Source organism: Taudactylus pleione, unplaced genomic scaffold (assembly GCF_031769625.1).
Source record: "Taudactylus pleione unplaced genomic scaffold, aTauple2 ptg000366l, whole genome shotgun sequence".
NCBI lineage: Eukaryota > Metazoa > Chordata > Amphibia > Anura > Myobatrachidae > Taudactylus > Taudactylus pleione.
The window spans coordinates 4,596,914-4,623,813 of NW_028284767.1; positions in this window are offsets into that span (position 1 = coordinate 4,596,914).

Here is a 26,900-nt window from a genome sequence, read left to right on the forward strand (position 1 = left end):
AGCTGTTCAGTGCACTTCTCCAGTGCCTTAGTAGCAATTGTGTTCAACATAGGTGCTCCTACTCCAGAACTATACTCTCCAGTATAGTTTTCTTCCAGCGCTGTTTAAACTCTTTTGCCTCGACAACAGTACTCTGTTGCTTTCACCGTGGGAACCAACTACACTGAGCAGGGATTCCTGGTAAAATCAAGTGGGGGTCTTAGACACTGCACTATTTAGTTGCGCCATTTCCACCTGTTTGCTTTTGCATTTATCATATGTGTGTGTGTACTCTGTTATATTTGCTATCTATTTTGAGCACTAGAATTATTGCAAGATTCAAGTCATATTAAAGCAACCATTTCATGCAGGCAGTGCTGAAAAAGCTGTAAGAGTAATCAAAAGATATTCCTGGCAATATCTGTCCTATCTCAGGACTGCTTACAGATGCCTAGATAAGGCATCACAGACCTATATAATTTTTGTGCTGGTATCTTCTTTATAGGTTAATTGCACCACAATGCACACATCCCCCTTCCAAACTAGAAGAATTATGGAATTCCCATTTTTTTGTTCCTAGCAGTATGGGGGAACTCACCCCACTTCTATTTCAATGATTTATCCCTGTGTTAACCATCAGAAACCGGTAACATTTAAATGATGTGGTGTCATTTCTAACATGTTAGTGTCAGTGTTGACTGAACACAGTTTGGACCACTTATGCTATAGACTGTCAGTAGGTACAATAAGCTTTATGCAGAGATGGACCATCATTTCATGGGCTAAAACAAGGACTTACTTTTTTCACAAGGAAGAAAGTCAAAGTACTATATGTTCAAAGATGTGCATTAATTTAAGTTATTCTAGGACACCAAGTGTCAGTGCATCATTGTTCTGGTACTGTACCTCCCATGGTTAAGGTACCAATTTTCTGAGACCCAGAATATCAGAAACCAGTGTTCTGGGACCCCAAGTTTGAGTGTACCATTGTTGCCTACAAGTAGCAGTATAATGTTATTCTGGAACTCCAGGTGTCATCATACCAAATGTTCTAGGACTCCAAGTGTCAGTATACTTTTGATTTGGAACCCCAAGTATCAGTATACCAGTGTCCCTGGACCTCAATTGTCAGTGTACCAATGTTCTGGGACCCCATGTGTCAATGTACCAATGTTCTGGTACCCCAAGTGTCAGTGTACCATTGTTCTTAGATAACAAGTGTCTGTTTAAAGTAGGGATGTGCAGGCTCGGTTCTACTCGGTTCCGTTCGGGTTTTTTTACCGAATCTTATTGGCTATCCAAAACTCGTGACAGCTGAAACCCAATAAGATTTGGTAAAAAAAAACGAACGGAACCGAGTAGAACCGAGCCTGCACATCCCTAGTTTAAAGTTGTTCTGTGGCTGTCAGCGTACTATTGTTCTGGGACCCTAAGTGTCAGTGTACCATTGTTCTGGGAACCCAAGTGTAAGTATACCAATGATCTGGGACTCAATAGAATATATAGCATATCTGAGATTCAGGTTAGCACAAAAACAGATTTTCATACTCAGTTTAGGTTTTTGCTCAGAGGCTGGGCACTTCAAATGTAAAGATTCATCTATGCTGTGTAAGAAGGCTCTATTAAAGTAATCTTTATACAGTGCAATAAAATCTGTATAAATATTTGGTTCTTTTACAATGGTTACACCAAGAAAAGAAAATTGGAGAATCAATGGACCCAGAGAACAAAAGGCAGCAGCCAAAATGTTATGCAAACAACTGAAATGGGAAGTTAAAATATTGTTTTAGCTCTGAGCCTGACTATTGGTTTAATGACGTATATTCTCTTTTCCCAGTTGGACTTATAAGTTCACTGTATGATTACACCTAGAACAATTGTATGACATAAAGGAGACAGCCCACTGCATTTTTCACCAACAATTTTATAGCTTTTGCCAAGCAGAAAACATCAAAACTTTGTGCCCTTAACCTCATTAGTTTACCATGAACCCTAAACCTCTTTATGTGGTGGTCTATAGATTCCAGCTCATTATTACTCAGAATATTGGGTAAAAATTTCCTTTGCGATTACTTTGATGCCAAATAGCACAGTGTCTCATTACTGACTTTGACATTATAAAGACGTCTGGTGAAATAAGGAGTGTGAATGACACATGCTCTGTGCAGCACCTAATTGTGAAAAAAAAAGTATAGTTGCCTATCTGGCGTAATAAGCAAACAGAAGAGTAAGTGGCTGATCACTACAAGCTGAAACACTTCCAGCTATGAAGTAAGGATCACTTGGAAGAACAGGAAACCAATGCTTGTTCTAACACTGTATTACACTGGCCAGTTCTGTAACTGGCCTTTAGGTTATTTAAGCATTGCCACAGAACTGAACTTACGCATCCTTCTGCATTCCAGAAAGATGTCATTTACTCTAAGAGTCCTTTCTGTCATACATATCTCAAAGGAGTTCTGAATAAGAACTGCATATATATTATAATACTGTTGGCTACATTTATGATTTACAGTTTGCCTTATTAGAGTTTGAGTCAATTTCCAGAAACACTGTGATTTTGGAATGAAATAGCTGAAATCAAATTTCCTTCCCGACTTAGGGCCTGATTCAGGCACGGATGCAGGAGACACAGCAGCTACGTGAGCATTGGTCAGCTGAGTAACCCTCAGGTTACACTCAGGGCCGTAACTAGGGTAGTGCGAGCAGTGCCATGGCACAGGGCACCGCAGGGCAGGGGGCGCTGTTTGGGCCTGTCAATTTTCCTGTTTATTATAATTCTCACTTGTAGCTTCTTCTTCTTTTATCTAAAGCATCTCCTGGCCACCCCATCTCTTCCCTGGCCCTTCCCCATGAGGCCATGGCCCTTTTTCAGGCACTATCTTATGTTACGGCTCTGGTTCCACTGGACGGCCGGTGTTTGCTTGCTAGGAAAACTGTGATGGAAGACAGACACTGGCCTTGGCATGCCTAGAAAACACTGGTCGTCATGCTCCTTTACTCGTTCCCAAATGGCCAAAGCATGTCAGTTATGCTGCATTTTAGGGGGCACTGCGAGCGATCTCACTGAACAAGATTGCACAGTGCGGCACCTGCATACGCACATCACTCGCCATCAGATATGTACGTAACCCATCTGGTACATCTCAGAATAAGGTCCTTAATTGTGTTCAGAAATTATGCGTTTAAAGATTAGAGATTTTCTTATTTAAGATTATTGTTATGTATCTATGGCAACACCTCCCTTCACTCAGTTATTACCTAATCTTTTGTTCTGCCCCCTGATTCCACCTCTATCCTTTTCCCCTGGTCTCATCCACCTCCTCCTATCTCCCCTTCTCTCTCTGCCTTCCTCCCCCTCTTCTCCCATTACTCCTTTTTCATCCTTTTATACCCCCCTCAGGATCCTACTACTCCACTGCTAATCTCTCCTCCCTCACTTCTCTTCCTGTCACCTCCATCCACGTCTCCTTAATTTCCCTCCCTGCCCACCTCCTACAGGTTCCCTTCCTAGCACAGGAGCCCGCATGATCCCTACACTCTATTCATCTCGGTCTTCCAAAATAATCTCATCTCCACACTATAGCAACCCTGATAATCTCATTCACATTTCTCCTATCAACTCTGTCACTCTATCCTGTGCAGTCTGGAATGCCAGATCAGTCTGTAACAAACTGGCCCACACCCATGACCTTTTCAACTCCAACTCCCTGAATCTCCTTGCCCTTACTAAAACCTGGATTTTACCCTCTGACACCACTTCTCCTGCAGCTCTCTCCCATGGGGGCCTCACCTTCTCCCACACCCCCCGGCCTTGGGGTCGCCATGGGGGTGGTGTTGGGGTCTTTCTATCCCCTGGTTACTCATATCAACTTATACCCTCAGAACAATCCCTTACATTCTCCACATTTGAAGTTCATGTTATATGCCTCTTCCAACCAGTACATCTCAGAGTAGCTGTCATCTACCGTTCCCGTTGCCCTCCATCCAAGTTCCTTGACAACTTTTCCTCCTGGCTCACTCATTTTCTCTCCTCACACCTTCCCATTATTATCCTAGGTGAATTCAATATTCCAATTGATATCCCCACAGAATCCTCTGCCTCCAAACTCCTCACCCTCACTTTCTCATTTGGCCTCTCCCAATGGACCTCCTCACCCTCCCATGAGAGTGGGCATTTGCCTGGTATTCACTCACCGTTGTGATATCTCTGCCTACTCCAATTCCCCATTCCCCCTCTCTGATCATCACCTTCTCTCTTTTAACCTATCCCTCTCTCCTTCCCCTCCTCTACCTCCGAAAGCCACCATCACTAAGCATTACCTTGAAGCTATCAACACTGCTTTCTTTTCTTCCCTACTTGACTCGCTTCTCTCCCCTATCCTCTCTTTCTTCTGCACTGAACAAGCTGCTTCCATATACTTCTGCTCTTTTCTCTGTTGATCTGGCGATCACTACTCAACCTCGCAAATCCACACCTCAACCCTGGCCCTCTATTTGTTCCCCATTTACTAAGACGTGTGTTAGTTTAAAATACCTGGATGGTCTCTATATTTGAAAGATATATCGGTTCTGGTGTGTACGGGCGACCCACTAATCTCCCATACACATGCTGCAGGGACTCAGCGATAATTGACAGCTCAACTGGGTGGGCCCAGTTGAGCTGTCAAGTCCGGCACATCGGCCAGACAATTGGTAAGTGTGCATACACTTACCAATCGTCAGATAGGTTGGCGGGTACCTAGTGTGTATCAAGCTTTAGGCAGCGAGTTTGTGGGGCAATGTTCTTTGTTGTGTTTTCAACAGAGATAGAGATATCAGGAAGATAACTTTTCCTTACTTGTGGGAATATTATTAACTCTTTCTGAGAGATTACGTTTTTGGTGGTGAGAGGACATCCAAAATGAAATGGTGAAGAGAGACTTAGGACCTCATTCAGAGTCGGTCGAAGCGGCCACACGGTCGTACGGAAAAAGGGGCCGGATATGCAAATGATTCGATCGCAAGTTGCATCCCTAAGTTCGGATCAGTAGTTGGCCGACCAAGGGGAGGAAGCGGTCGGAAGACAAAAAAATACGCCCCCTTCTCGTACGCATTGTACGTCATCTCCGGGCATATAAGGATTAATCGAGACCATCGGGAACCATCGGAACTGGTCGTAGAGCTTAAGGTTGACCATACCCTCTCTTCCCTCTCTTAAGCTCTACGATCATGTCAGTGTAAAAACCTCCCATGTCACATGTGCCATGACGCTACTTTGTTAATTATGCACTCCCATAATCCGTATGCACTCCCATAAAACGCCGTTCGCATAACGAGGCACGCCTGCGTTCGGATCTCCACTCCCCCGTTTTCAAGCACCTTCCCCTGTTACCACCCACAAACGCCTCCATCTGTCACTCAAACTACCGACCTGGCTGTGTTCAAGGAGAGAGAAATTTCTGATCATAGCGGCTAGTTTGCGCACGCGCATTGTGAACTTTACGCATGCGCAGTATAGCGAACATCGATGGCGTACGACCGTGCGGCCGCAAAGACCGACTCTGAATGAGGTCCTTAGTGACATGCGCCAACACTGATGGTGATAAAATGGCTGCTTCTCCTTTGCATCTAAGTCGCCCAGCGCATGTGTCAAGGCACATTACCATAGTCGCTCGCAGCGACAATTTACTCATAGTGTGATCGACAGTCAGGGATTATTTTTGGGAGGTAATGGGAGTGGCAGGTGCGTCGTGACCATTTTGGGTATGTGTCACATCCTGTGACTGCGATCCCGTATGCAAGAAATATGGCTCCAGCATCTCAGGGGCTGATTCAGACCCGCTCGCAAGCGATATGCGCTCGCAAGCAGGTCGATGTTTGCCACGTGCGCATGCGCCACCTCCAGCGTGCGCATGCACGAGACCTGTCCAGCGACAGGCGCTCCGACGCTACGGGTCTCGCACCAAAACGTGGCGGCTGTTGATTGTGTTTGACAGCTCGCCCCATTTTAGAGGCGGGCACGGGTGGTGGCTACACAAACGAAGGCGTTCCCGAAGGAACAAAACAGAAAAGAAATATGGCCGCGAGCGGTTTTACCCATATCAAACATGGTACCAGCAGCATGGCAATATTAATGCCATATATGTATACAAAACAGAAAAACTTTTGCTATCGGCGCTAACAATAATATACTGGAAATTTATGTATGTGCAGCAAATAAAACAAAGGGGATTTTGTCATGATTTGATCAAAGCCTTCCCGAAGGATCGCCTGCCGTTTGTGGGAGACACCACTGACATCACCAGTGATATAGTAGAGAAGTGGACAAGTGAAGAAGATGCCCATAGCAACCAAACGGCTTAATGAAGCATTTATCAAGTACACACTATACAATAGGTACATGCTGAGCGATTGCCATGGGCAACTTCTCCATTGGTCCACTTCTCCACTCTCTCGATTGTTTGATACATCAACCCCATAGGCTTACTCAGGACTGTGATAATAATGGAATGATCTGTGACTGATGCTGCATCTTTGTACACAGGTGCTGCATCATTTTACGCATATGCTTGGATTTGTGAAGCCGTAGATGGGCATCTTAATACATCTCCCAGAGGTAGTAACATTTGCATATTTTAGCATAGATGCTGCGTACACAGACACAGCAGCGGGGACATTAGTGTGCAACTCGGAATCAGGCCCTATGTTCATGGTTTCTGTATTTTTTGCATCTGTAAGACGTTGTATTATGGGCCTGATTCAGATTTGAGAATACCGCATACTTGACTACTTTTGAAAAAGCATTTCAGGGAGATTGTGAAAGCAACACCTATGAGCGTGGTGGTAAAGTGGGCGTGTACAGCTACATATGAGAGGCGTGTCATATAATTTACTTACATCCAAATGTAAATGAGCCCCAAAGCAGTTACAATAGTAAGATCTACTAGTTGACGAAAACATACTGATACTTTTCATAAAATGCATGTAGCCATAAGGATCATTGTGCCTTATAACCAGTGCAGGGAAATGATACTAATGTTCCCATTTGAATGTATATACTGTAGATGTTTTTTATATACATATAACAGCTTTATAATGGGGGTAAGATGCAAACAGGGAGATTGCTAGACTCTTCAGGGAGACAGGGAGATTGCAACTATTTCAGGGAGTCTCCCTGACAATGAGGGAGAGTTGGCAAGTATGGAATAGCGTAATAATGAGCATGTAACTGTGCATCTTGGTAACACCATGCTGCACTGCAGGTGGGGCAGATATAAAATGTGCTGAGAGATTTAGATTTGGGAAGAGTGTGTTTAAAGTGAAATCTAAGGTGCAGTATAAAAATAAATATATCCAACATTTGTGGGTTAAATGCAGAAGTAGCCATTGTTTACCCCGCATGCAAAAAAAAATTGTATGTATTTGCACCCCTTGCATTGCTACATGGTTTTACCAAGATGCACAGTTACTTGCTCTATATTACTCTATTCCCAAATCTGAATCTGGCCATAAGTTAACTTCAAGTTCATAGGGCTAAATTTACTAAGAATCGTGTTTGGGCGAGATTAAACTCGAATAGGTTCCCACAAACACGAGTGAGTTTTCCCGGACCAAACTCGCTAATTTATCAAGAAGTGAGTTTTGCAAAATCATGTTTTTCGATGGAGTATGCATACTTGTTTTGTAGTGTGAGTTTTAGGCAAAACATGCATGAGAATGGATGCGTTTATAAAACACATGTGAGAATGGATGTGTTTATAAAACATGTGTGAGAATGGATGTGATTATATAAAACACACAGGAGAATAGTTGTGTTTAGAAAACACACAGGAGAATGGTTGTGTTTAGGACATCATGTACACACTGCCTAAGCATATAAAAACACTACAAACAGCCCAACCTTTGAGGGTTTTGTTGGTTGGAGGTTGCAGAGGGAAAGTGAGGAGTGTGTTTAGTGGTGTAGGAGAGTTTTTGGCTACTGGAGTAGACTGCTGGTTGGTATGTGGAAATTGTTTTGTGCTTATTTATGTTTTGTAATATATCTGTTTGTCTCATTTTTCTGTCTTTCTTGATTGTGTTTTTTTCTTTTGTCCTGTCAGTGTGTTTTGTGTGTGTGGCATGTGTGTGGGTAGTAGGAGAGGAGGTTTGTTGAGTTTGTCTTTTTTTTGTGTGTTTTGCATTTGTATAGGGAGGGGAAAGGAATCTGTTCAGGGCAGAAGAGAGGCAGGGAGAGAGTGAGGTGGAGGAGGTTGCATCTCAAGAGGCCCTATTGGGTAGTACAGGCACTCGTACTCGTGTGAGATTGCTAACTCGCCCAAACATAATTCTTAGTAAATTTACCCTATAGTGTCACCTTTAATGAGACAAAAATCTCCTATATCAAGTACCATAAGCTGTGCAGTACTGTGTGTTTGTAATCCTGGGTGGAAATTGAACCAGGAAACTCTTGCTATGTACCACTAGGGCTGAGTTCACTAAGCCACAGCAGCAATACTTACGAACAGTGACTCATAAAGTTGAGATAAAAATCATTTATAGAATGTACAGCGATTTTACTATCCTTATTAGTGACATTGGTTGCGTTTACTCAATACACAAAAGAGCTTTTGAAATTGCTTTGCATGAAAGAATTGTGTGTTTAATAAACTGATGCTTTTGAAACATTTTTATATGGTTGATTAATAGCTTTATGCATCCCCATTGGTGAGACCACTCACCATTTGGATTATTTAAATTGATATACTTGGGTATTCAGAAATACTTATTGGGGAGCAGCACTTACATATATTCAGATATGATTATTTTAAATAGTGTGCGCCTGGTGATTTTTCTTGGCTTATGGGAGATGTAGTTCCTGGCTGGGTTAGGGATAGTGTAGGGATGCAGGGATAGCAGTGGTGGTGTAGTGTAGGTAATGTGTGTGGGGAGGAGGGCAGGGTTAGCGGTGGTAGTGGAGTGCAGTGTAGTGTAACATGTGCAGGGAGGAGGTGCAAGGATAGGGGTAGTGGGGTTCAGTGGTTAGGGGTAGTGGGGTGCAGGGTCAGAATTAGTACTTGTCCTGTGCCTGGCCTGTCTTTGGAAGCTAACTGCAATGCTGGAGAAGAGATGGGGGAGGAGGACAGCGCTGCAGAAGGACTAATTAAGCTATTTGGAAACATCCAATTTCTTGATTTATCATTAAAGGCCCCCACACACAGAATGTTTTTTTAAACAATTTGTCAGTTTTTGATCGATTGGAACAACAAATCATTTAAAAAGTTCCATGTGTAGGCATGATAACAATGCGATGCGCGCTCCCACTGTCGTTGATCGTGGTCGCTGAACTTGACCTGTCTTTCACGATTTGGCACACATCGTGTGTACGCACAATGAACAATGTGATGGACGATGAACGATTTGTCGTCAATTTTCCTGGCCACTCCCATCCACCATTTTGTGCCAGCCAGCGTGGAGACAGAAGATGCATTGTGAGGTTGTTTGCTGCCATATGATATATCGTTAATGATTTGCAGTCCTTAATGACCCATCTATATCGTTTGATCATTTGTACAATCGTTCCATGTGTAGGCACAATATCATTTGTTCGGGAGTGTTCAGGAGCTCAAGGGAAATCATTAACAAGATCGTAGTTACCCAAATAACATGTGTACCCAGCTTTAGAGGGGTGTGTCCAGAGGGTTCCAGAACAAATGTCGACAATTTTACATTAAATATTTGGATTTTAGGAAAAATTGGACCTGCTCTGGAGGCACTCCAAAAAAATTGAGCACTCAAAAAAATAATAAAAAAACTCACCCTAATGAATACCAAAAATATCGCACCTGCAGGAAAAGACCCACAGGTGTGAGATTTTTGGTAAACTCGCACCTAATTGGTCATGCTCCCAGATGGCCAAATTGGCACTTTTATCCACATCCTTTGGGAGTCCCCAAAAATTACCCCATTCTGGAAATTGTATTTGTAATTTGGTTCCAACATAATACAGTAGACAAATACCATACCAACTGGGAGCCAAGGTAATCCTATGCTATCGTCATGCCAGGCTCTTTATAAACTGTCAACCTCCTTATACGGTAGATGATATTGTCCCATTATGCAGGCTCTTGACTCCCCTCCATCCCTACTCTTTTCACCTCCTTCACACTATCCACTTTTTCTAGTTTTTCTAACCTGCCCCACCCATCTACCTACCAGATACCTCCTCTACGCCACTCCTCGTACTGGGCCCCCACTCTCCAACCTGTTTCAGTACTAGCTAAATGGTTTGTACACCTTATTTGGTTTTGTCTATCTTTCTGGAGGCGACATTTCTCACCTTTCATTGTTGTTATATCCATACAGAATTTATTTCTCTTTTGAAATGTGAAATAAAAACGTTTGCTAAACCAAATCCAGATCCAAAACCTTGAAGGAGATACAGATCCAAAACCAAAACACGGGTGGGGCGGCGCACATCCCTAATCATATATAGCACAAAGATTATTATAATGGTTGAACATAAAATAATGTATTATATATTTATAGTGTGGTATTATATCATGTGTATCCCAAGTTTTGTTAGTTATATCCCATGTGAAAAGGTTGATGATCATATAAAGAGTTTGGGACATGGAACATATCTCATTCATTAATAAGTAGAGGGTTTGGTTTATGAGATGACGACGATTCCTCTTACTATAAACTTGGGTAACAGCACCTTACGTCAAGGGCGAGGTCTTGAAAAACTGTTCCTGTAGAACATAAATCTGTGGGTTACACAGTTCAGATATGATTTATTCCAGCCTCATTGACAGCATCCACTTATTCCTGACTGTATTGTCTTTGTTCTTTCATCTTGAAACTGCATTTACAGTAGTAGCATTATCTGTTGTTATTTTTTTCCCCGTAACAATTATTCTTCATTCTAAGATTATTTTCATTAAAACTAAAAACTTGAATAACTCGGGTTCTCAAGGCTTTTGCAAATAAATGAACCTCTCAAGTTTAACAATATTAACCAGTTATCTCCTGGATAGCAGTATAGTCAGCTTTTGTTTGATTTTATATGTGATAAATGTTTTGTGGCAAGCCAGAGGGCTTACCCACAGTGGTTGCAGAATCAAATAATAGCCGGTATAATCCGGCTCATTTGTGGGGAATGTGAGTATCATTGGCGGCGAGATTGATTAAACCACATGTCCTGAGGACAAGTATTATTATTACTTTTATTATTCTTTTGTTATATTTGAATTACACATGTACACACACAGTGGGATCATTTCTGTTATTGTCCAGGAAGGACTTGTGAGCTTTCCAATATTTGGGTAGCGTAACAATTAACTGCAAGGAAAGCAGTGGATTAATTAAGGACACAGTACCTAAATGAATTGGAAATCTTAATGTAAAGTCAATTCCATTTTATTGTTCTAGAAACTAATCGCGTGATCTTTAAATGCTTGGAATATATCAGAGAGCCCCAGCATTCCGTCTGTGCAGCTCCCTTCCAATATTAAAATGTCTGATGGCCCTGTGCCAGGCATTACCGAGATGTCCAATGTGTATAGTGAAAATCATTGTATCCCTAAGCCAACTTACAGAGTCGGCAAAGTGCCGGTGCTACTATAAAACAAGACATTGACATTTATTTCCTTCTCTTTTACTGTAAGAAAACAATGTTTTTTTTAACTGGAAACGTATGCTCATGGCACCGTGACCAACAGATTTTTAATTTGTACAACATACTTTTCCCATCATGTAATCTTCTCAGCCTCTGTCTGTCTGTCCAAGGTCTACAGGGCTCTCCTAGCGCATTCTCAGTAATCTGTTACACCAACATCTGGGCCTGTTCTTAATCAGGTGGTGGTCTTTAAAAAGAGGTAATAATAGGAAAATGTTATCACTTATAGCATAAAACAACAGATATAACTGTATCATAGTCATTGCCAAAGATATTTACTATATACTCTTTGGCATCTAGTAGTATATTATAGTAGTTAAATTATTTGTTCATTGGGGCGTTTTAGGATAGGAACTGGGCAGCAACAATGTGACTCTATGGAACTGTTGTGTCTTGTGGGAGTGTCATGGCCGTGTAACTAGAGTTCCGCGCTTTTCTGAGTCGGGGTTCTATACAAAAGGTCAACAATGATTTAGTCAACACCAGATGGTCGACATGACAAAAGTTAGACAGTACAGAAGGTCGACAAGTACAAAAGGTCTATAGGTTCAAGAGGTCAACATGGAAATATAATGATTTGGAGGGGTGCATTCTTTTTCAAAATTTGAAACATTTCTTTACTGTTTAACGTAGCAGAGCCTTCACAGATCATAGTGATCTATGCAGTGCTGTAAATCTGCCACAGATTGAGAGCAGATTGTATCGGAAAGGGGTATATCTGACGGGGTTCTAAACAGAAAATATACAATGGACATCCCTTCTTTTGACATTCAAATTCGATGGTTAGTAAATACTGGATTTTTAGACAGGCGGTGTCCATCGAATTGCAATAGACAGCAAATCCGAATCTTTGTAAATTTTCCCTCCAAATGTGATATTATTAGACTCATCAGATATTCTTGAAAGAGTTCATGATAGACATATCCTCAGCATATGTGGGAAAATTAGACCCATACAGGGATACCCTAGCATAATATACTTTTATTTAAAGATTCTTTCAAAATGGACGCTCATAATAAAAAAGCATACAAATCTGTTTTTCTGATACAAAGTCCATGCAGTAGAGTCAAATGAACCATATGGGTATATGCATATCCTTGGAGAGAGATAAAGTGGGTGGAGATAAAGTACCAACCAATCAGCTCCTAACTGTAACTTTACAGGCTGTGTTTGAAAAAATGACAGTTAGGACCTGATTGGCTTTTACTTCATCTCCATCCACTTTATCTCTCTCCAAGGTTTAGTACATAGACCCCCTAGTCCTTATAAAGCTCAATAGGACAAACTTCAAAAGGCAACAAACAGACAGATAACAATGCTGGGGGCCACACTATGCATTTCATGGTCATCTTCATCAGGAATAATATCATATTTGAAGCATGTGCATTACTTATAAGAATTACTTCTCAATACAGGTTCTCCAACTGTATTACATTATGTGCGGCCTATTGTTCTTAGTTACAGAAATGTTCATGTTTTTTCGGAGCTGGGTCGGGTGTGTGACAAGAGTAGGCTGCCTACCAGATTTAGTCTCAACAGCTGAAAAGTCATTATTGGAAATTATGTTGATTTTTGATTAGCTTTATAGTTGTAGTATAGGATAAGTTTGCGCCATTGTCAAGTTTTTCTAGGATACATAAATATAAAAAATGGAACGGGCAGATGTGATGTGCAGAAAGATTTAGATTTGGGAGAGGTGTGTCCTAGACAAATCTAAATTGCTGTGTACTGTAAAAATAACACTTTCCAGCATTTGTGGGCTACATGCAAAAGCAGACAGTATTTACCCTGCATAGATATAAAAAAAAGTGTGTGTATTTGCATCCCTTACATTACAGCATAGTGTGTCCAGGTGCAATGTTGCTGTCTTTTTATTATGATCCGGACACTGATTCAGCCCCGGTACTGTATATCAAATCAATTCATGAATAACTTACAGTAAGTGGGCTTATTTAGGGACAGTTTGTGCCAGGACACCCAGAGGTATTTGCATGCCAAAACCACTTCAAAAGCATCACAGGAACCATTAAATAAGTTTGTCACCTAGCGGGGAAAGTGCACAGCTTCAAAAGGACCTCTACCATGAGTCATGCCATCTGACAGGAGAACCTTCCAAGACACAAGGTCTCCATCCCAAGGGGGGCCTGCTGTGCACACACAAAGGAGACACATCAACTGCAAGCACATGATGGTTCTATATAATACTTGCCAACTCTCCCTCCATGTCAGGGAGACTCCTTGAAATAGTAGCCAGCTCCCTGTCTCCCCCTTGAAGAGTCTAGCAATCTAGATCGAACCTTACCCCCATTATGTAGTTGTTATGTTTAAAAAAAAACAAATGGGATCATTAGGTTCATTTTCCAGCATTTGTTATAAGGCACAATGATCCCTATGGCTACATGCAAGTCAGGTTTATGACACGCCTCTCAGATGTAGCAGTACATGCCCACTTTACCGCCGCGCTGATAGGTGTTGTTTTCACAACCTCCCTTGAATGCTTTTTCAAAAGAAGTCAAGTATGTTCTATATATTATATAGTCACATCCCAAATACATGTGATACAATCAATATTAGCAGTACCCTGTCACATGTTCACAGATAGAAAGAAGAATTACAGTACCCTCTATCTGCTACTGTTCAATATAGCCCTTGCTTAGAATACTTAGGACCCATTGCTTAGAATACTACAATCTAGGACCTCCTTTCAGGGTATTCGGATAGGTGGAAAAAAGATCAAAATTAAGGCATTCGCCGACGATGTTTTGTTATTTGTGTCGAATCCCTCACAATCCTTGAACCATATTTTTCATATCATATCTGATTTCGGTGAAGTATCAGGCTTTAAAGTAAACATCAGTAAATCAATGGCTTTACGTTTGGGACGACCCGTCGGTCCATACTCCGTTTCTCTCGGATATCCCAATCACTTAGGCGAACAGTCAGATCACTTATCTGGGGTTACAAATTTTTAAGAACCCACATCTACTTTATGAGTTGAATATTTATTCTGTAATCAGGGGTGGAAAAAATTAATGCTCTCATATAGGTAGGGCAAACTTAATTAAGATGTTTCTCTTCCAAAAATTATGTATCCCATACAAGTTCTGCCATTCTTAATTTCCAACAAAGATGCTCAACAATGTAATTATATCGTCAGGAAATTTGTGTTGAATGGGAAAAGGCCTCGCATTGGTTTACATATATTACAGCATCTTAAAAGACAAGGAGGTATCAATTTTCCCAATGTGCAAGTGTATTCTTATGCAGCGCATCTCAGGTACAATAAAGATTGGTTATTTTGATGTGACTTGTATGCAAACACCTCTCTTGAAGAGGAATTTTTGGAAACAGGCGGTCTTATTAGTTTATTACATGCCCATGATCAGGAAATCCCACAGTAGATTAAAGAGAATCCTTTGCTTTGGTTTACGAGAAAAACCTGGCACATTGTTAGGCATAAATTAACTTTAAATGCTCATAAAACATTATATCTTCCCTTTATTGCAATCCAGATTTCCTACAGGGAGGTGTTTTGTATCCATTTACATTATGGTGAACCCAAGAAATTTACAATATTGAAAAGTTGACACACAGAGTGGTTGGGAGACCCCTCACATTCCAGGATGCTAGGGACAAATATCCAATACTGACGAGACATCCACTTGCCTTTTGGCAAGCGAAACATTATGTTGAGGTAACAGTGCGGAATTTTTCGACTCTATATTGGAATAATTCCTTAGATAATTGTATACGCTTACACTCGTTAGACACAAAAGCTATCTCTCAAATCTATACTCTCCTGCAACCAGTCTTTATACCTGACAATTCTCAAACAAGCTATGCTACATGGTTGTCCCAGATTCCAGCCTTGAAGGTCGACGACCTAAACCGATCCTATGACAAAGCCTGTGCACTAATGCCTTGCTCACCTTACACTACTATGTTCCTGAATATTCTACATAGATCCTATATTTCACCTCATAAAATGTCACAGAGGCACGTCACAGAGTTCAAACTGTTATAGATGTGGGATTCCTTCGGCGGATATTTTTCACTGTATGTGGACTTGCCCTATAACACGAGGGTTCTGGATACAGGTGCAATCATATGCTACTAATCATTTGATCCAGTGCCAGATTAATGTACACATGGGCCTGGAGCTGAAATTTATGATGGGTCTATTGTGTGCCGCTGCAAGGGGTGTGGCAAGTGCCGTAGCAGTGTGACTGGTAATGTGGGGTCATGCCCAGTGCAGTGTGGTTGGGGTTTACATAGGGGTGTAGCCTGTGCAGCGTTCTCTTAGGACGCTCAATGCAGTGCTGCATTTCCAGGTGCCGGCGGCCTCAGTACTTTTGCGCAACAGCATGACGTCATGCACTTAAGAGGCACAGGGCCGTCACAGGGCGCTCCGGAGCCGGTCCTGGTACGCCGATGTGTATGTGTAGGCCGGCACTCCTGTGCAAAGTATAGTGCTATGGCGTCTGGTGCCCTCCTAATTACCTCTGCCTGTGAAGGGAGGGAACCATGTAGCAGTCGAATGGGCGGCAGGCACTCTGGACGAATTGTATAAAACACACTAAAAATCCATTTAAGTTATCAACAATTCAGAACTTGTATTCGTCCTCTCAGTAATCCTGATGTAAGAATAAATACAAGTTCTGAAGCGTTGAAAACTTAAACAGATTTACACATACCCATACCCATACCCACACATATACACGTAAATTGGGAGGGTACAGGAATTTGAGGCACACTTAAGGGGGCCGAAGCAGGTGTGGTGAGATATGTTGACAGTCATAATGTCAACATTCATTATGTTAACATGAAAATGTCGACATCAGGGGTTAGGCACTAGGGGAAGGTTAGGGTTAGGCTACGGATGGAGGAGGTTAGGATTAGGCTACATGGGGTGGTTAGGCACCCCATGTTCGCTGACGACATCTATCATTGCCCGTACTTACAGGGCAACCTGACGATATCGTCAGGTTCTGCAAGTACGGGGTTGAGAGAGGGTGACGTCACTGAACAATATATCGTTCAGTGTCATTAATGACATTGAGCACATCACTGTTGGGGAAACACTAGACGATATTGTTCATGGAGCATATCGTCTAGAGGATACACGCCTTTAGACTGCGGGGGGGAGGAGGTTAAGGTAAAGACCTATAAGGTAGGGGTAGGCATTAGGGTTAGGGGGGAATTCGCACAGGAAGGCTAGAGCAGCAGAGGTCATGACCGCTGGGACCCAGAAGCCGCACTAGAGTCACTGCAGCCGTCAGGAGCAGGTTAGACAGCACTGGGCCAACAGGGATGATATGTCGACATTCTATCACTGACATGAATAACTTCAACACTATGACCATGTTGACAATCTCCTATCAACATGATGAATGTTGACATATCACACCACACCCGCTTCAGTCCACTTAACTGTGCCTCAAGCTCCTGTACCCTCCCTATTTACCAGTGTGTGTATGATATATATATATATATATATATACACACATATATATATATATATATATATATATATACATACACACACATATGAATATATACACGCACTATATATTAAAATATATATATATATATATATATATATACTGTATATATACACACACACCTAATTTAATGTGTGTATATATATATATATATAGATATGTGTGTGTATATATATATATATATATATATAGGGAGAGGGAGAGAGAGATATATTATACACATACACACACACACACACACACACACACACATTTGTGTAAAAATCCACAAAGAAGAACCGCACACACTTAATAGAATTAGCGGATGCTGAGGTTACATATTGTAGCATATATCATATTCATTCCCAAGGGATCAAAAAACGAGACCAGCACACCTTTAACTTAATGCATGTAAAATGGAATGTATTAAAACACAGCCATGCTTAATCGGGTTATACACAAATGCACGTCACATCTGCTATGCAGTAGATTCCTGTTATACTTATCAGTGCCTGGTGACCATATGTATATATTCAATCAAGAGCCCGACAGGCGTTTCAGTGGCAAACCACCTTCATCATGAGCACAGAGTAAATGGGCCTATCCATCAGAAGACTTTTTGAATAATCCGACCAAAACCAGGAGGTTTTGGTCGCTTCGCTCAGAAAATCATCTAATGGATAGCCGGCAAGGACCAGCGATGCGTGTGCAAGCTGGGTCCCTGCCGACTATCTGTGGAACATGCCCGTCAACCTGACGATGATCGTCAGGTTCGGAATGTTCTCAGATAGGAGGTCGGTCTCCTGCACTGAATGACGTTCAGTGAACGCCGTTCAGTGCGGGCACCGCACCTAGGCGACCTGAAGGACTGAACGCTAGTCTATAGATTGTAAGCTTGCAAGCAGGGCCCTCTTACCTCTATGTCTGTCTGTTATTACCCTGTTTTGTTCTATCAATGTTTCCAATTGTAAAGCGCAACGGAATATGCTGCGCTATATAAGAAACTGTTAATAAATAAATAATAAATAAATAAATAGTCGTTCAGTTTTTAAGTCACCTAATGGATAGGCCCCTTAAGTGTCAAAGCATGGTGTTAAATAGGGAGTGTGGCGCCAAATCAAACAAACATACATAGATCTCACCTGTCACCCGGGGGCCAGACTACATGCTGGCAGCCGCGTCCCGGAATCAATGTCACAGAGAGTTCCATCTAACCAGCCGGACACATGGTCAGGCATAATAGGTCCGCCCAGAGGGAGAAACACGCTGCAAAGGGGCCAATGCCAGTGTGTCTCCTGGGGGCCGGACACGATGCAATGTGATCACGGCCATCAAACAAGGACCAATAGCTAGAAGCACGTGACTCACATACATCACGTTTGTTTCAGTTAATGGAACATCAATGTTATAGGCGTTGACATAAATGTTATAGGTGTTGCCATAGAAATCAACATAGGTAAACATAGACAAGATCTAATGGTGGGTACACACTGGGCGATATTACTGAGCGACTGCACGATTACAACATCGTAATCGTGCAATCGCTCAGTAATCATGCACAAATCGTGCACTTTTATGTCGGAAACGACCAGCGATGCGCACTCCCGCTGGTCGTTTCCAACATTGTCCATCGCCTGAACATGCAGCACAATCTGACGATGTCGTCAGGTTGCTGCATGTTGGGGAATGGGGGAGAGAGCCCGGCGCTGAACGATATCGTTAATGATATCGTTCAGCGGCTGTGCTCAATGTCATGAACGACATTGAGCACACCCTGCCGGGGACACACTAGACGATATCGCTCAGGGAGCATATCGTGTAGTGTGTACGCACCTTAACCTTGTGAGTGTCTGACAGGCACCAAAAACTTGGCAAACAGACTAACATATAAGACAAAGATATTAAGCGCCAAGATACACAGATGGCCCAATCACCATATTAAATAAATGTGAACATATAATATGGCGCACTCAAATAAAACCCCAAAAGAGAAAATAACGACATTAATAAAACTAATAATTATTAATGGAAAACAATTATTAATGATTTTTTTATATATAATATGCATATATATATACATAAATACATACACACATATGTATATGTACATATACAGTACACACATGTATATATTCACACTGACCTGTATAAACGGACAAGCTGGGCTGATATACAAGTAACCTTGTAGGTGGTGCAAGGATTACTTTGCCAGGGCTCCCCTGCGTTTGTACTATACTTCACTCAGTGAATGCTGCACTTTCTCCCTGTACTTTGGATTCATATGTATATATGTATATATATATATATATATATATATATATATGCACACATATGTATATGTACATATACAGGATACACATGTATATGTAACATATACATGTATAATATGTTCACACTGACCTGTATAAACGGACAAGCTGGGCTGAGCTTCCTTCCCTCTTCAGCTAGGCGATTGGTTGAGAGCAGGAAGGAACAGGGGGCGGGGCTTCGGCGGACCAAAGGTGGGCGGGGCTTCATCTGCCGAGTGTGGGCGGGGCTTAGGCTGCCGCTGGTGGGCGGGGCTTCAGCCTGGCCGGCTGGATCGTCCAAGAGGAGGGGGTCAGAATGGGCTAAGCTAAGCTGTTCTGGCGGCTGTTAGGTGAGTGGCCTGGGCTGTTAGTTGGTAGTGTCAGGAAAGAAAAAAAAATATTTTTTCTTGCCTGCACTGCAATGCAATCTGCGTGGGCCTATTTTCAATGGGAGGCCTGGAGCTGTAGCTCCACCCGCCCCATTGTTAATCCGGCCCTGATTTGATCAACTTTGTTCCACTGACGCCCAAATATTTGGTGACGCCCAAATATTTGGTGCTCTTCCTGATCATATTCGCACCTCTGCTGGAGGAAAATGTCTGTTATTAGCTATAAGTGCCGCAGCTTGTAAAACAATCCTGCACACATGGATAGATTCACATCCACCGCCACTCGCTCTTTTTAAGGCAAAATTGTACCACCTCTTTAGAATGAGTTGGGTGGAGGTGATGTTGGAAAAAGAAGTTAAGATAGAAAGATTTTTTGGTATGTGGGAGAGCTATCTCCGTCTCCAGCTTCATAGAACATTGCAGAATTCCTTGTGGTATTTATTGCAATGTGCAGCAGGAGATCCTCCAATTACACTAGATACCTGATATTGTTACCTAATTGAGGAATTTCTTTTTTTTTTTAAGTGTTTGGCGAGGGGATTTATGTGGCCCATCTTTTTTCTTTTTATTAAAAATATTTGAACTATGTGATACATATTTCTGAACAAAAACCTCTTATTTTTTTAATTTTTTCTCTTTTCATACAGTATGTATCATTTGTTTTTCAATATGTTGGTTATTGGATGGTTCATTTCATGTGATCTAATGTAACCATATTAGGTTATAAAATGATAGTTACTTGTGATACTGGCTCGAAAAAGTCCAGATATTATTTTTGAATATGTGTAATCTATAATATACAACCAACTTTGTAAAGCCATGTTCAGTCATGATTGTACTTTTGATGTTCAATGCATTGAATGATAATAAAAAAAAAATTCGGAAAAGAAAAGAAAGAAGAATTACTGCTATTAATATGTTAAAAAAGCTAATTATAGCACATAGAATGGGAGAAACTGAGTATGAGCTCATCCAATCTACATGACATTGTTGTGTCTGATATGTCTGCGTAGATAAAATTATACAGTATAGATTGTATGGCGAATTCCTGAAAAGATATGAAACATTTAAGCTTCTAGGATTAAAATGTCCCACAGGTTGTGCCTATTCCTGACTACTCACTCCTAGGCCACCTCTGATAACCATCAGAGTGGGGAGGGGGATGTGTGTCTGTGGGGGGGGAGAGGGGTGTGTTTAGAGGTGATAAGGGTGATAAGAGGTTCTAAATGATCAGGTAACCCAACATACTATATTCTGAATTTTAAAACTTTTTTTTATTGATTTTGCAATTTTTTTTCTGTCCTACCCACTTTTGTACGCATTGTGTATTTATATATATTAAATCTAAAATTTAATATATTTGCCTCTGAATGCTTCAGTCAAACTCAGCAGCCCCTAAGAAGTCAAATCTTGCTTGGTGATGTTAACCCATATTAGTGAAATAAAGAAAATATTAACATTGTCATCTAAAGAGGGTGTGGTCTAGTGGCCATCTTGTGGGGTCAAAATCTATAAAATGTACAGGTGTCCTGCCTTTGGTGGAGACATCTTGGAGCTCCTGTGCTTCCCTGGTGCGGGAAAAGGCAGGATGTGGTGATGCCCATGATGACCATCTAATGTTCAAGGAGAGAAAGGCCAGGAGAGAGGTCTCGAGAGAGACCCAGAAATAGAGCCTAAGAGAAGGAGATTAATGCTGGGAAATATGAGAGAAACTGCAGCCTGAATCCTGCTATGTGACCAGCCCAGTGAGGTCACAACTCCATAGCAAGCAGGGCCCTCTTACCTCTATGTTTGTCTGTTATTACCCAGTCTTTTTTTATTACTGTTTTGTTCCCAATTGTAAAGTTTATACAATGGATGGTTTTACATATGGAGCCTGATCCTGGCTGTCATGCATGGCTGATGTTCACGAAGATGTTTTGCTACTGCGCATATGTGAAAATCCCTTAAAATCCCTACAGAGCATGTGTAACACTGTGTATGCACAAAGCCGCAGTTGCGCACTGTATCAGAATTGTATTGGAAGTGTGCTGGGGGTTCCTGGGCAGTGACTGGGAGGTCGCTATGGTACGTCTTATGAGCGTGTTATGGCAGTGTCGCTGAACTGATTGTGTACTTACTGTAGGTGCTTAATTTCTCACATTCAAGGCCATACTCAGATGGAAAGTCTGTGCCTTCCATAGGGTTGGTGTAAGTTTCAATGGTGCAACCAATGGTGGCATCTAAAGACACTCAGGGCTCTATTTATTAACATTATTTTTACTAAAATAAAGTGAAAAAGGGTGTTTTCACACCCTTTTCAGATTATTTTAGTTTCACCTACAGTGACTATAGGGCAATTGGAGTAGAATTTGTAAAATTCTACTCCAAGCCCTAATTATCACTTATTTTTAGTAAGCAGATCGCATTTCCCATAATTGTGATGGGAAATGTGATCTGGCCAAAGTTACTAAAAGTAAATTGTGAAAAAATACCAGGGAAAGCCCTGTGATAATAACACCACTTGGAAGTTACATTATCCAGGGTCTTCCCCAGTTACCGGAATCCTGCTCTGCTCTAACAAGCAGAGCCCGGAGCCGGCCCCAGTGATCAGATATGTGGTCTAAACAGACCACACGCTGATACACTGTAAAAAAAAAAAAAAAAATATGTAAAAAAAAAAAACTTACCTGAATCCAGGGACCGATGATCGGGGCTCTGGTGATGTCCTGTCTCTGGTCAGCTGGTCTCCCATCTTGCACTGGGGCCCGGTCGTCACCTGACTGGGTCCCAGTGCAGGATGGGATGTCAGCTGACCAGAGCCACGGAGGACATCACCGGAGCACCGATCACTGCAGGTAAGTGTAATTAAAGGAGGGGGGTCACAGGGGGGTCCGCGATCTCAGGTCGGGGCTTAGCGGTGGGGGCAGGGCTTAGTGACGGCCAGTTGGCAAAAATACCGTGATAAGTGTGCGGAGGGGATTCGCAGGGATAGAGCTTTATCGCTCTAATGCTGCCAGCCATGAGGCTCCAGTGTTATGCACATGCGCGACGGATAGCGAGAGCAATGCTTAACAAACAGCGGTAATCTTGAATCCAGAAAGGGTGACACAACCCCTTTAGTGAGCGCTAAAGGGGTTATACTTCATTGATAAATGGAGGCCTAGAAGAGTAACAATGTTTCACTCATTCAATGTTCTTAAGTGCCATTGACGTGAAAGAGAAACACCCTTACAGCTGCAGCTCCTCCATGTCAGAATGATGCTTGGTTATGGTTTTAAAACCAAGTGCCACACTCCTTGCCTGAGTAGACAAAAATGCAGCAAGGGTATACAATCGGGAAGCCGGCTTCCCAACTGCTTTATCCTGGCGTGGGATAAATGATGCCTGTCATTTCCCCGACGCCGGGAGACTGGCGCCCGGCATCCCGATCGAAGGGATGCCGGGCGCCGCGAGCGGACAGCCGCAGGGGGGAGGGTTAGGTTTAGGGCACCCGGGGGGGACTTAGGGTTAGGCAACCCCCCGGGAGGGTTAGGGTTAGGCTAGGGGAAGGGAGGGTTAGGGTTAGGCACCCCCAGGGGGGACTTAGTGTTAGGCACCCCCCCGGGGGACTTAGGTTTAGACAGCGGGGAAGGGGGGGGTTAGGGTTAGGCACTTAGAGGGGGGATTAGGGTTAGGTACTTGGGGGGGAGGTTAGGGTTAGGCACCCCTAAGGAGGGTTAGGGGGTTAAGTTAGTTTATACTTACCTTAGCGACGATCGGGATTTCCAGCGCTGTCGGGCTTCCGCTGCCGGGAACTCTGCTTTTGTCAGCCAGGTATTTCATACCGATTCCGCAGCAAGAGGGTAATGCATGAAATGGGTAAGGCACTTTAAAAATTCTGACTTATACTGGCTTTTTATTATTAGGACCAAATGTCTCCCAGTTAATTACTGTATGTATCCAACTTGCCACAAGTTGCAGTGGTGGATATCAAGGTATGAGAGCAATTCAGTAGCGCTACTCACGGCCGGCCCTAGCCCAAATTTTTTGGTAAGCGAGTATATTTTTTGGCGCCCCCCTATGCAATGCCCCTTTTACATTGCCACCGGTAGTGGTCCCCCCTGTGCAGTGACCCTTGTGCCCCCAGTACTATTCCCCTTATATAATGCTCCCAGTAGTAGTCCCCCTATGCAGTGCCCCCAGTAGTGGTACCCCCTATGCAGTGCCCCTTTTACAGTGCCCCCGGTAGTGGTCCCCCCTGTGCAGTGCCCCTTGTGCCCCCAGGAGTAAGCCCCGTATATAGTGCCGCAGTAGTACTCCCCCCCCTATGCAGTGCCCCCAGTAGTGGTACCCCCTATGCAGTGCCCTTTATATAGTGCCCCTAGTAGTAGTCCCCCCTCTTGTAGTGCCCCCAGTAGTAGCCCCCCTTGTAGTGCCCCTAGGAGTAATCCCCCCTTGTAGTGCCCCCAGTAGTAGCCCCCATTTTAGTGCCCCCAGTAGTAGTCCCCCCTTGTAGTTCCCCCAGTAGTATTTCCCCCCCTTATAGTGCCCCCAGTAGTATTCCCCCCCTTGTAGTGCCCCAGTAGTATTTCCCCCCCTTGTAGTGCCCCCAGTAGTAGCCCCTCCTGTAGTGCTCCCAGTAGTACCCCCCCTTGTAGTGCCCCCAGTAGTAGTCCCCCCCTTGTAGTGCCCCCAGTAGTAGCCCCCCCTTGTGGTGCCCCCAGTAATAATCCCCCTTTGTGGTGCCCCCAGTAGTAATCCACCTCCCCACGCCCGCAGTAGAGACGTAATAAAAAAATACAAAAAAAAACACTTACCTGAAACCCGCTTCTGCTCCTGGTCCCGACGCCGATATCAGCTCCTTCATCCGCCGCCTTGATTATGGGAGTGAAGTCATGACATCACTCCCATTACCCACTGCGGGAGCCGGAAGATGTCCGGCTCTGGCAGTGGGAGCAGCAGCCGATGAGAGTCTGTCTGACTCATCAGCTGCTAAAGCAAACACACAGCTGCTGGCGCCAGCGGCTGTGTGTTTGTGCTGTGTGGCGCTGAGCAAACTCCGTCCAGTCAGCGCTACACACACGGTACAGCTGTGTCACAGAGACACAGTCTGCCCGCGGCCCGCATGGTACGCAGCTGAGGCGCCCTTCACTATGTGGCGCCTTACGCAGCTGCGTACCATGCGTAACGGGAGAACCGGCCCTGGTGCTAGTGTTCCAGGACAGCTGCTCTGAGAAGCAGCTATCCCGCGATCCCTTAACTATGCACTATAACTGCTAAGATAGTAAGTAGCGGAGAAAGGTTATACTGCTAGACCGCTCTTTGCACTCTGGGGGGTCTATTCATCATCACTTATTTTCTACAAAAGCAGATGAAAATTACCATTTTCACCTGCAATTGCAAAAATTATGTTATTGGGCCACTCATCAAGAAAATAAAAAAGGAGATATCACAGATATCTACTGCTTACATTTCACTTCCGATGTGGCCCGCTGTCCACTCTGGGGAAAGAATTCATTAAGTTTGACTGTGGGAGCATTCGCCATCTTCAGATGGTGGTTGCTCCTGCTGTGGATCGCAACGCGCTCCTTTTCTATGGGAAAGAGTCCCGGGTTGCGAAGAGAGATCCTTTCGGACCCCTCGCTTCTGTTCGCTCCTTCTGCTGGACAAGGGGGCTCTTGTGCATATGCATCACCTACAGGTCACGCTTGCGCACTTGTATCACTGCTCCCAAAGGAGCAGTGAAAAAACTTGGGGAGGCAGAGTTAGAATTTAAATTATTGGGGTCCGTTCAGGTCCTGATAATTAATATAATGATTAGACCCCTGGATCTTCTTCCAATAGGAAGGAGCGGGGCTCAGTGGGCTAATGCCATCTGAAGATTGCTAAGGCTAATGATACTCTGTGACAGCTGTCGCCGGTGGTAGCCTTTACTAAATCGCAAAAAGCCCTATCTTGGGAGCTTTCTGGGGCTTGTTAAATAGACCCTAAATTTTTTGTTGTCTATTGTATTCATTTACAACAACAAATTTTAAATGTGGTGATTGGATGAAGTGCCCGTTCCTTTTTCTATAAGAATTTGATCATTTGTGTTATTTTAAGCATCAGCATAGTACTGTAGGTCAAGTCATGTAAAAAAAAAAAATACAAATAAACAAATAGTTACTGTGCTACATCACTATTTTTTCATTTTTAAATGTTTTTGACCTAAAATATACTCATACATGCCAGATATCACCCAAGGCCAAAATTCCTAGCCAGAGTTATAAACAAGATAAAAAGTAATTTAACTTCAAATGCCTTGTGATCCATATTTATGTCAGTATGAGCAGCATGTGATGATATGATTATCAAAATATGGATGTTTACACTGCATTTAAAAACACATTACATAGCCAGCCACAAAAATCATCAGCACTACAAATCTTCTGCCTTGTATTTTATAGTACCACATAAATGCCTAAAACATTATAAATCACAAATATTTCCTCCAGCCTTTCAAGTGCCAATGCCCATTTTATTTACTGCATATGTTTTACAGTACAAAAGGACACAGAAGGTGAAGACTGCAAAATATCCTACTGCTATAGAAATGGTTAGTGGAATCCTTGCCACACACTGCAAATATAAAAAGAACTCATAAAGATCTTAAAATATGTAAATGTAAGAAATACCCAAGAGGCTTGTTTCTTCTTCTCCAGCCAGGACTGCAAACAGAAAGGAGAAAATCCTGTGGTTTTGTTTTGCTGAAACATTCAGTCTCTCTATCAAAAACATTGGAATTCAGCAAACTGCTGATCTGTCACCATAAACAAATTTAGTAATTAAGAGTATGAATTACACCAAAGCTGCTGCATGTATTTTCTTTCAGAATTAAATTGTTATTCACTGGCTTACACTATAGTATGTACAGGCAGCAGGACAGATTGGAAACATTTCTGTATGTGGCCTAACAGCATTAAATCACCTTAGGTGGAGCCAACACCAAAGTAGGCAGAATTAACACATCACTATACCTGGAAAATCAGTGCGCTGGCGTTACATGCACTCCAAAGTCCAGCATGTAATGGCATCTTGACTACAGTTGTTTGATTCTGAGGTAGGACAATTCCTTCTTCCATGTAGAGCCAGTAGTCAGTGCTAACGGATATGCCAACAAGGAGGA